At 33.4% G+C, this 7363-nt stretch overlaps 1 protein-coding gene across 11 annotated transcripts in view; it reads left to right on the top strand.

The window, feature by feature from the left end:
- Window positions 1-1216: 1216 nt before the first annotated feature.
- LOC5570905 (cGMP-dependent 3',5'-cyclic phosphodiesterase) overlaps window positions 1217-7363 on the top strand; it is a 181183-nt gene continuing 175036 nt past the window's right edge. For 5 of the 11 annotated variants that reach the window (XM_021844951.1, XM_001653333.2, XM_021844949.1 and 2 more), the window contains exon 1: window positions 1217-1808. The gene's annotated coding sequence lies outside the window, so the exon portion shown is untranslated. The remainder of the gene's footprint in view (window positions 1809-7363) is intronic. The other 6 variants (XM_021844958.1, XM_021844955.1, XM_021844954.1 and 3 more) reach the window with 6 other exon arrangements.

Genomic DNA, 7363 nt, shown 5'->3' with positions numbered 1-7363 from the left:
CAATTTCGCCCCAACGAGTCATTTTCAAATTTTGATATTAAAACTAATTTTATGAAATGTTAAATTTTATTTCATAAAAAATCAATTACATAAACTGATAGAGATCAATGAAGTACTGATTTTACTGAAAAAAAATGACAATTTTTGAATTCCTAAGGAAATTATGGCAAAAAGTTGTGAAAAAGTGATCAATGGCCTATAAATAACCCCCGGATTACGGTACCAATATGGGCTAGCTGTTGTCATACCAGGAAAAGAGCTCTGCAGAGAATTCAAAATAACATTTTGAAAATGATTCTGAATCTTCCTCCCTGGCATAGTACCAATGAGTTACATACAAATGTCAAATAAAATAATTAATAATTTGAATCAAAAATCGTTGCAATCTTCTATTGCCACGATTGGTGCGTTGTACATTTAGGAGTGTTTTTTCTCTTATAACCAGTTGAAATCAACTCACCTGTAAAAATTCCTAATTGCTACGGCAAATGAAATTTAATATGTTGTTAATAAAATGTTAATAAAAGCTTAAATTTGTTTTACCAAATTAGGATGATAGTGTTGTCTAACACAGATATAATACAATAAATGTAATATTTGGAATGATACTAATTAAAAAATTAAAAAAAGCTATTGCGCATTTCTTTCACCACTGGACTATCGCAGAAGTTTTTACAAGTGCGGAAACGCTAATAAAAGTGCGCAATTGCATTAAATCGGGTAGGTGTCTTCAAGGGACTTATTCTTTATAAATCAAAGAATAAGTGCTCTGAAGACACCTACAGGATTGAAAGCAATCCCACACTTTTATTTTCACTTTCGCACTTATGAGACCGCACTTCGCAGTCCAGTAGTGAAAGAAATACACAATATCTTAGCATGAACCGTGACATATCACATAAAGTGTTCAACTAAATCTCCACTCGCGTATGAATGATGCGTGTTAGCTCAGGTAGGTTTTGCACAGACCAACCATATCCTCTCTTTCGCTTTTAATATGTCGCATCACATCGCGTCTTCGTTCATCTCCCGGTTCTTCCCGTTTCTTCTGTTATCTCTGCTGGCTGACCATCTGAAGCATGGCGGTCTTCTCCTCACAGTGGATATCGCGATTCGCGAACTCGCCGCCTGCTTATGGAGCTAGGATAGGTGACTGTGTTGGTGCAATCGATCCGTTCCCGAACCCGAACAGATAAATGAGAGCGTCGTGAATCAAAACAAACCATTCAATCGTGAGATCGCTTTCCGTCCGGTTGTCGGCCCCGTCGTCAATTCGGTGTTCTTGTTGCGTGTGGTTACGTCGGATTGCGCCATTTAGTATCAGGTACCTACCTATAGGCCATTCTTCGGTCGGAAACGGATGCGTCTAGTAACAGTTTCGTCTGGTGTGAGATATGTGTGTAATGCCATTATCGAATAGCTTTTCATTAAGACTATTCGCATAGGAAGAGTGGATTCATTTTTCGGAACAAGTCGCGTGACGTGCTTATCAGTTGAGGCAAGCAGTGTGAACGTGAATCAATGTGTTGCGTATCTTCCATGGAGGTGCCAATAGTGATTAAATCAAATGATTAGGCTGTTGCTGCCGTGGATGAGCTTATCGTGGTTGTGTTGAGATTTTTTTTATCTGATAATCAAATGACGAGTTGTCAGCAAAATCTCTAGAGTGACGCAAATGAAACGTATTTCTTGCATATTCTGGCTCTGGCTGTAGAGTGATATCATAAAGGAGAGATAATCATCGTTGGATAGACAAAAGAACTTGTGTAAAAATTGTGTAGTAAAAACGAGTGAGTGTGCGGTACAAAGTAAGTTTGTGCATCGGGAAAAAGCGTCGTCTCGAACGGAAGTTTAAAGTGGTGAAAGAGTTTGAGGCGTACGGTGACGATGAAAGTGGCAAATAGATCGTAAACACAGAATCGTGCCGGTGTCATGTCACAGTTATGAATTTACGAGCCTTTTAAGTCACGCTTATAAAGCTGCACATTAAAGCGAGAAATTTAAATCTATTGTTTGAGACTTTACCGGGGATGATGGATGTGTCATAATTATTTGCGAAGTGATTTTTTTTGTTTTAGCTGGAGCTTTTGAATTGTTACATAATTTACGAATGTAATATTCATTAACTGAGTTCCTTTCAGGCTATGGATTCGAAAAAAATCACTAGTTTGTTTCAGATTTGTTAAGAGACAGTTATTAGGACCCTACGTAACAAAAATAGATCAACTTTCTCATGATCACTCATTAGGCCTGCAAAATTAGTGTAACAGAAACACTTTCGGAACTCTTGTTATATAACATGCATAACACCGTGCATCTTAAGGCCCAAGTAAAAATGGTGCAAAAGTCAAAACTGTAAAAGCAGTTTTCTCCTTTTAAAACAACAAATAGAAAAAAAAATAAAAATACACAGCTCTTTAATTTGCAACATAAAAGGGCTGTGTGTTTTTAATTCCTAAGATATTTCGTTTGAAAAGGAGAAAACTGCTTTTTCAGTTTTGACTTTTGTGCCATTTTTACTTGTGCCTTAATATGAAAAAATATTTGATTGATCCAGTAGTGCTCATCCTACGGCCAACGGGTCGCATGTGGCCCTTGAATCCCAAGTATGCGCCTTCGGAACCCTCTTTGATAAATGAAAATTGGTAATTAATTTTTGAAAATGAATGCATTATTTTTATGCAAAGAAAACATTTTGTCACATCACAAATTCGAAACATGAATTAAACGATTTTTTTTGTAAAACCATAGATTTTTTATAAATAAATTTTTAAATATAGAATGTTACTAGATTGTTTGAGTAACACTGAATTAATCGATATTTGATTGAATCATAGTTATTTTGAGTGATTCCAACAACTGCTTGTTGAGCAGGTTCGCCGAAGAATTTCAAATTTGGTGAAAGAAAAATTAAGCACGTTTACTGTAAAACGATCTTCAAAATTGCTAATAAAGGAAAGTGTTTTGTTGAGCATCAATTTGAGCATCCCTTAGTCAAAGTTGGTGATTTCACATGATAAGTATTACATCCCACTCTCCTTAACTCGATATTGAAGGGAAGATCAAGTAATGAAAGTGTCGAAATACAGAACATATATTTTTCGATATTTGAATATTGTGACAAAATACATTCGAAATAACTATTTTTACGTTAAAAATAGTAAAATTTTACCATATTTCAGTGGGGCAACCAAGGGGGGTTTTCGGAGGTCATACCCCCACCTTTTCCCCCCAGAGCACAATTTGTTTATAAGAATTAGAATTATTAAATATATTGTTGGAATTCAACACTACAATTCACAAGAACTGGAGCAGTAAGTGTATTAACAGTTATTTTTCGAAATCGCAGCTTTCTAATTTGAAGACCTTCAAGGAATTACATACAATGAAATTGTCTTGCTTTTTCATAAAAAGCTGCAGATTTTGGACGAGAAGTTTATCAAACATACATGAAGATATAAGTTGATATATGCAAAGTGCGATATTTAAAAAAAAAACTTTTAGTCGGAGCACGTGAATTTCCGAAGAAGCAATTCTTTAGTTTTAGTTACTACGAACAAAAATCCGATGGTAATTTCGTTCCTAAACCGAAATATTACAAGTTTTCGTAAATAGAAATGCTTCAATATCTGCAATGCCAATTTGCCTTCCACCAACTACTGCTGATACTCTCAATACTTCTCACTGCAATTTAAAATCATTCTGTTCGTTAAAAACAACTTAAAAACGTATTTAAGGAACAGCACAGAAGTAGAGTTATTGAACGCTATAACACTAATGTATATGCGTGCATACAAAATTTCTCTGATCGATTTTTCTGAACCCCGTATTACTTTCCCACAAACAAATTACCTTTAAGTTCACAAACCCCTTGGTGCATGTTGTTATAATCAAAACAAAACTTAGTGATATAATATTTCTTTTGTAGTTAGGGCCAATTAACACAGTGTATCTCAAGCGCCTCCTTAAGGCCGATATATTTTGGAATCGTCCCCTTGATATACAATCTGTTTTGAACGCAATACTTTGCCGAAACTTTAACGAAAATCTTATTGAAATTGCACTGAAAGTCTTGCTAAAATCACATTTTTATAGAAGAACCATGCAATAGTGTTGTTACGATAACGTTTATTTGACAGGCTCGGCTGCCATGGGACATTACTGAGCCAAGATCATTCCAATTCCTTTAACATTTTCTTTTTATTTTTACAAAATAAATTATAATATTTTTAAAACTTTGTTAGTTTCGGGTTAATAGAAAAGGACCATCCATTGTGCCTTTTTATTTATCCTCTGTTATCTACAAATCTATAAATATCAGATAAATTAAATTTATACAATCGAAAATTTTGAAATGATGCACTGGTTAATAAAATTTAATAGAAGATGTAATAATATACTACGTGCAGCAGATTAGATCTTTGATACAGTTATGGCCCACTTTCTGCTTTGAGTTCTGCCTTTGAAATAAATTTCAATAATGATTGTAAATTTCGTGTACGCCAACAACAGTTTATGTCAAGCAAGAAGGTTTTTCTGTTTCTATATCACTGCAGTATAACTTCAAAGGGGTATACTGCGCCAAAAATACTTAGGTTATCCATAAATCATGATTTATGAGCCAGCCAAATTATGGTTTCATTGAACGCTTAACCATTTCAAAACAGCGATCATAAGTTTCATAAGGGACAGCTTTGAATTATTCAAAGACCATTACTTGAAATAATTTTCATAGAAATCGCTAGAAGAACTGCTCCACTTTCGATGTTGGGTAAAATTTAATTGTAAGTATATCACATGTTATCAAAACATGTAAATTTTTGAGCACGTCAACAATATTGTTGATGGATGATTTAGATTAAGCAATTATCATTGCGTTGATTGAAGATTTTCATTGATTGACTTATGAAATTTAGTAATTAAATTCTTCACCAAAATCATAAGTAAAACTTCAACAATAATCGTTGTGACGCCAAATCATAATTATTCCCAAAGAATTTATTATTTGTTCTGCCTCAGTGTACTTTTTATAAAATTCAGGATAGCTCTGAAGTTTTTCTGAAGTATTCAGATATTTATTTACGTTTATTTTATGTATTGACGTCTTCTTTGGGAGTTTTAATTTTTGGTTGAGAGTTTTATTCGACTGTGTCACTAAATGTTGCATGCAAGTTTGTAGTTAAGTGTGGAGCTTCATTTTCAGAATAAATTTACCACTTTCCATATTCAAAATAAAAGCTCGTTCAAGTTCTCCTTACATAAGATAGGTTGATTTTACCCCATTGCCCCGAACGCCATTAACTCGAACGCCCTTACCCAAATCTCCCAAATATAATTACAAATCCCCGAACCATACCCATCACCCCGAATTCCCATATCATGGGGAAATGTCATCAATATCATCATTCAAAATGTCAAGATATTCATGTCAAGATATTTGTAAATTCGGGAAAATAGCATTCGTGGTGATGGAATTCGGGGTAATGGTACATTCGGGGTGATGGAATTCGTGGTGATGGCATTCGAGGAAATGGCATTAGGGATAATGGGGAAGAATCGATAGGTTATATACAAAACATGCACATCATCGCTTCTAGGGTTTGCAAACTACAAATTTGCAGGTTATGATCATATTGCATTTCATTACCAGTTAGCTTGCTTTCAAATAGGATGTATGTATTTGTATTATCAGTTTGAGGTTGGATGAAACTTTCGAAAGTGAATGAAAAACATGAACAATGCGCATCTTACCCTCGCGCTGTGCGTGCACAAATTGTTTCTCCTCTTGGAATTTTTTAAAACTACCTATACAAGGAGGAAAATCACTTGTAAAAACAACAAAGTTTTAGTTTGATTCAACCAAAATATTAGGTTAAATTTTGCACAAACAAAACTTTGGTTTATGTTAAAAAAAACAGGTTTTTTGAAACAAACTCAATTTCAATGTTGTTTTTAATACAGATTTTTATGGAAACTAAACGATAAATAACCCTCTAATACCCAACCCCGCCTTTAGACGGGGTACACTTTAGAATTTTGTATATTTTTTCGTAGCTCGGTAATCAAGATGTTTTTATTTTTGGCTTATACTTTGACTCATAACAGGCATATTAGAAAAGTTTTTTATGACTTTTGAAACTTTTTTGTATTTTTAGAAATTGTTTGAAAAATTGCTATCTTATATAACCTACAAATGCCTGGGGTTCATTTATCGTGTAATATAAAAAATCGTACTTTTTATATTTTTCTACGATCAACCTATCACAAAAGAAGAGCCTGGTGGTATTAATATAATTTCAAACCTGTTTTTCTGTTAGTTACACGGAAAATAAAATACGCTCCGAAAAAAAATAAAAAAATTAATGTTTTTAAAAGTGCCGTAAAAATTTAAATTTTTGTTATTGCCAAAAATCAACAACTAGAAAAGGCTTCAAGAAAAAATGAAAAAAGCTAGGGATGTTCAAAAATAAAAATTATAAAAATCAAAAACCACAATTTAAAAATTGGCGAATAAAAATAAATAATTGCCCAAAACGTGTTTAGATCGATTTTAGATAACGAAAAATAATACTTAAATCGAAAATAAAAACTTGGGTATTAGAGGGATAATATACAGTCAAAGCTCGTTATAACGACCACTTTTATAACGACAAAAGCTCTCTATAGCGACATTTTTCGGTCCCATGAAAAACATTTCGATGTTATAATTATTCTCTATAACGACTTTTCTCTATTGCGACGGTCCCTTGCGATGTCGTTATAACGCGCTTCGACTGTAAAGTAATGGTGACCGCTGTTTCAATTGTGAAAAAGTTTAGAACTAGCAGAAACCGAAGGAAATAGGTTGAAAATCTATTTTTTAAGCTAATTTCTAGGTTGACAATTCTTCCATCAAAAACTTAGTGCTTTCACATTTCAACAACCTTGTATGAAAACTAAATTTTAGTATGAACTAAAGTTGTCAAATCAAAATTTAACAACCTCAATTAAAATAAAAACAACATCTAGATTGGTTAGTAACAAAAAAGAAATTAGTTGATAAGAATCATTATTGTTGTTGTTAAACCATGAAAAAATGAGTTAAAAGTTTTCAATCCACTAGACTGTTTAGTCAAAATCCTCATTTTGAAACAACTAATTTCGATTTAAGAACAACAAATTTCTTAGTTAAAAAATAAAAAAATGGTTCTTTGATTAGGTCGATTTTTCTCCGTGTAGCAATAGAACAGTACTTCTCAATGCTACAAAAACTATACTTTTTCAGTGTACTTTTTTTACATGTTTATTCAGTTTCGATCCTTGTTTGGACCTGTGCCTTCGATTTTTCGTTGGATCCGTTAGCGAAATTTAGCGGTGGTAATCC

The sequence above is a fragment of the Aedes aegypti genome, chromosome 2, assembly GCF_002204515.2.
Source record: "Aedes aegypti strain LVP_AGWG chromosome 2, AaegL5.0 Primary Assembly, whole genome shotgun sequence".
NCBI lineage: Eukaryota > Metazoa > Arthropoda > Insecta > Diptera > Culicidae > Aedes > Aedes aegypti.
Note: the sequence above shows the minus strand (reverse complement) of the source record. Positions and strands in the feature narration are given on the sequence as shown.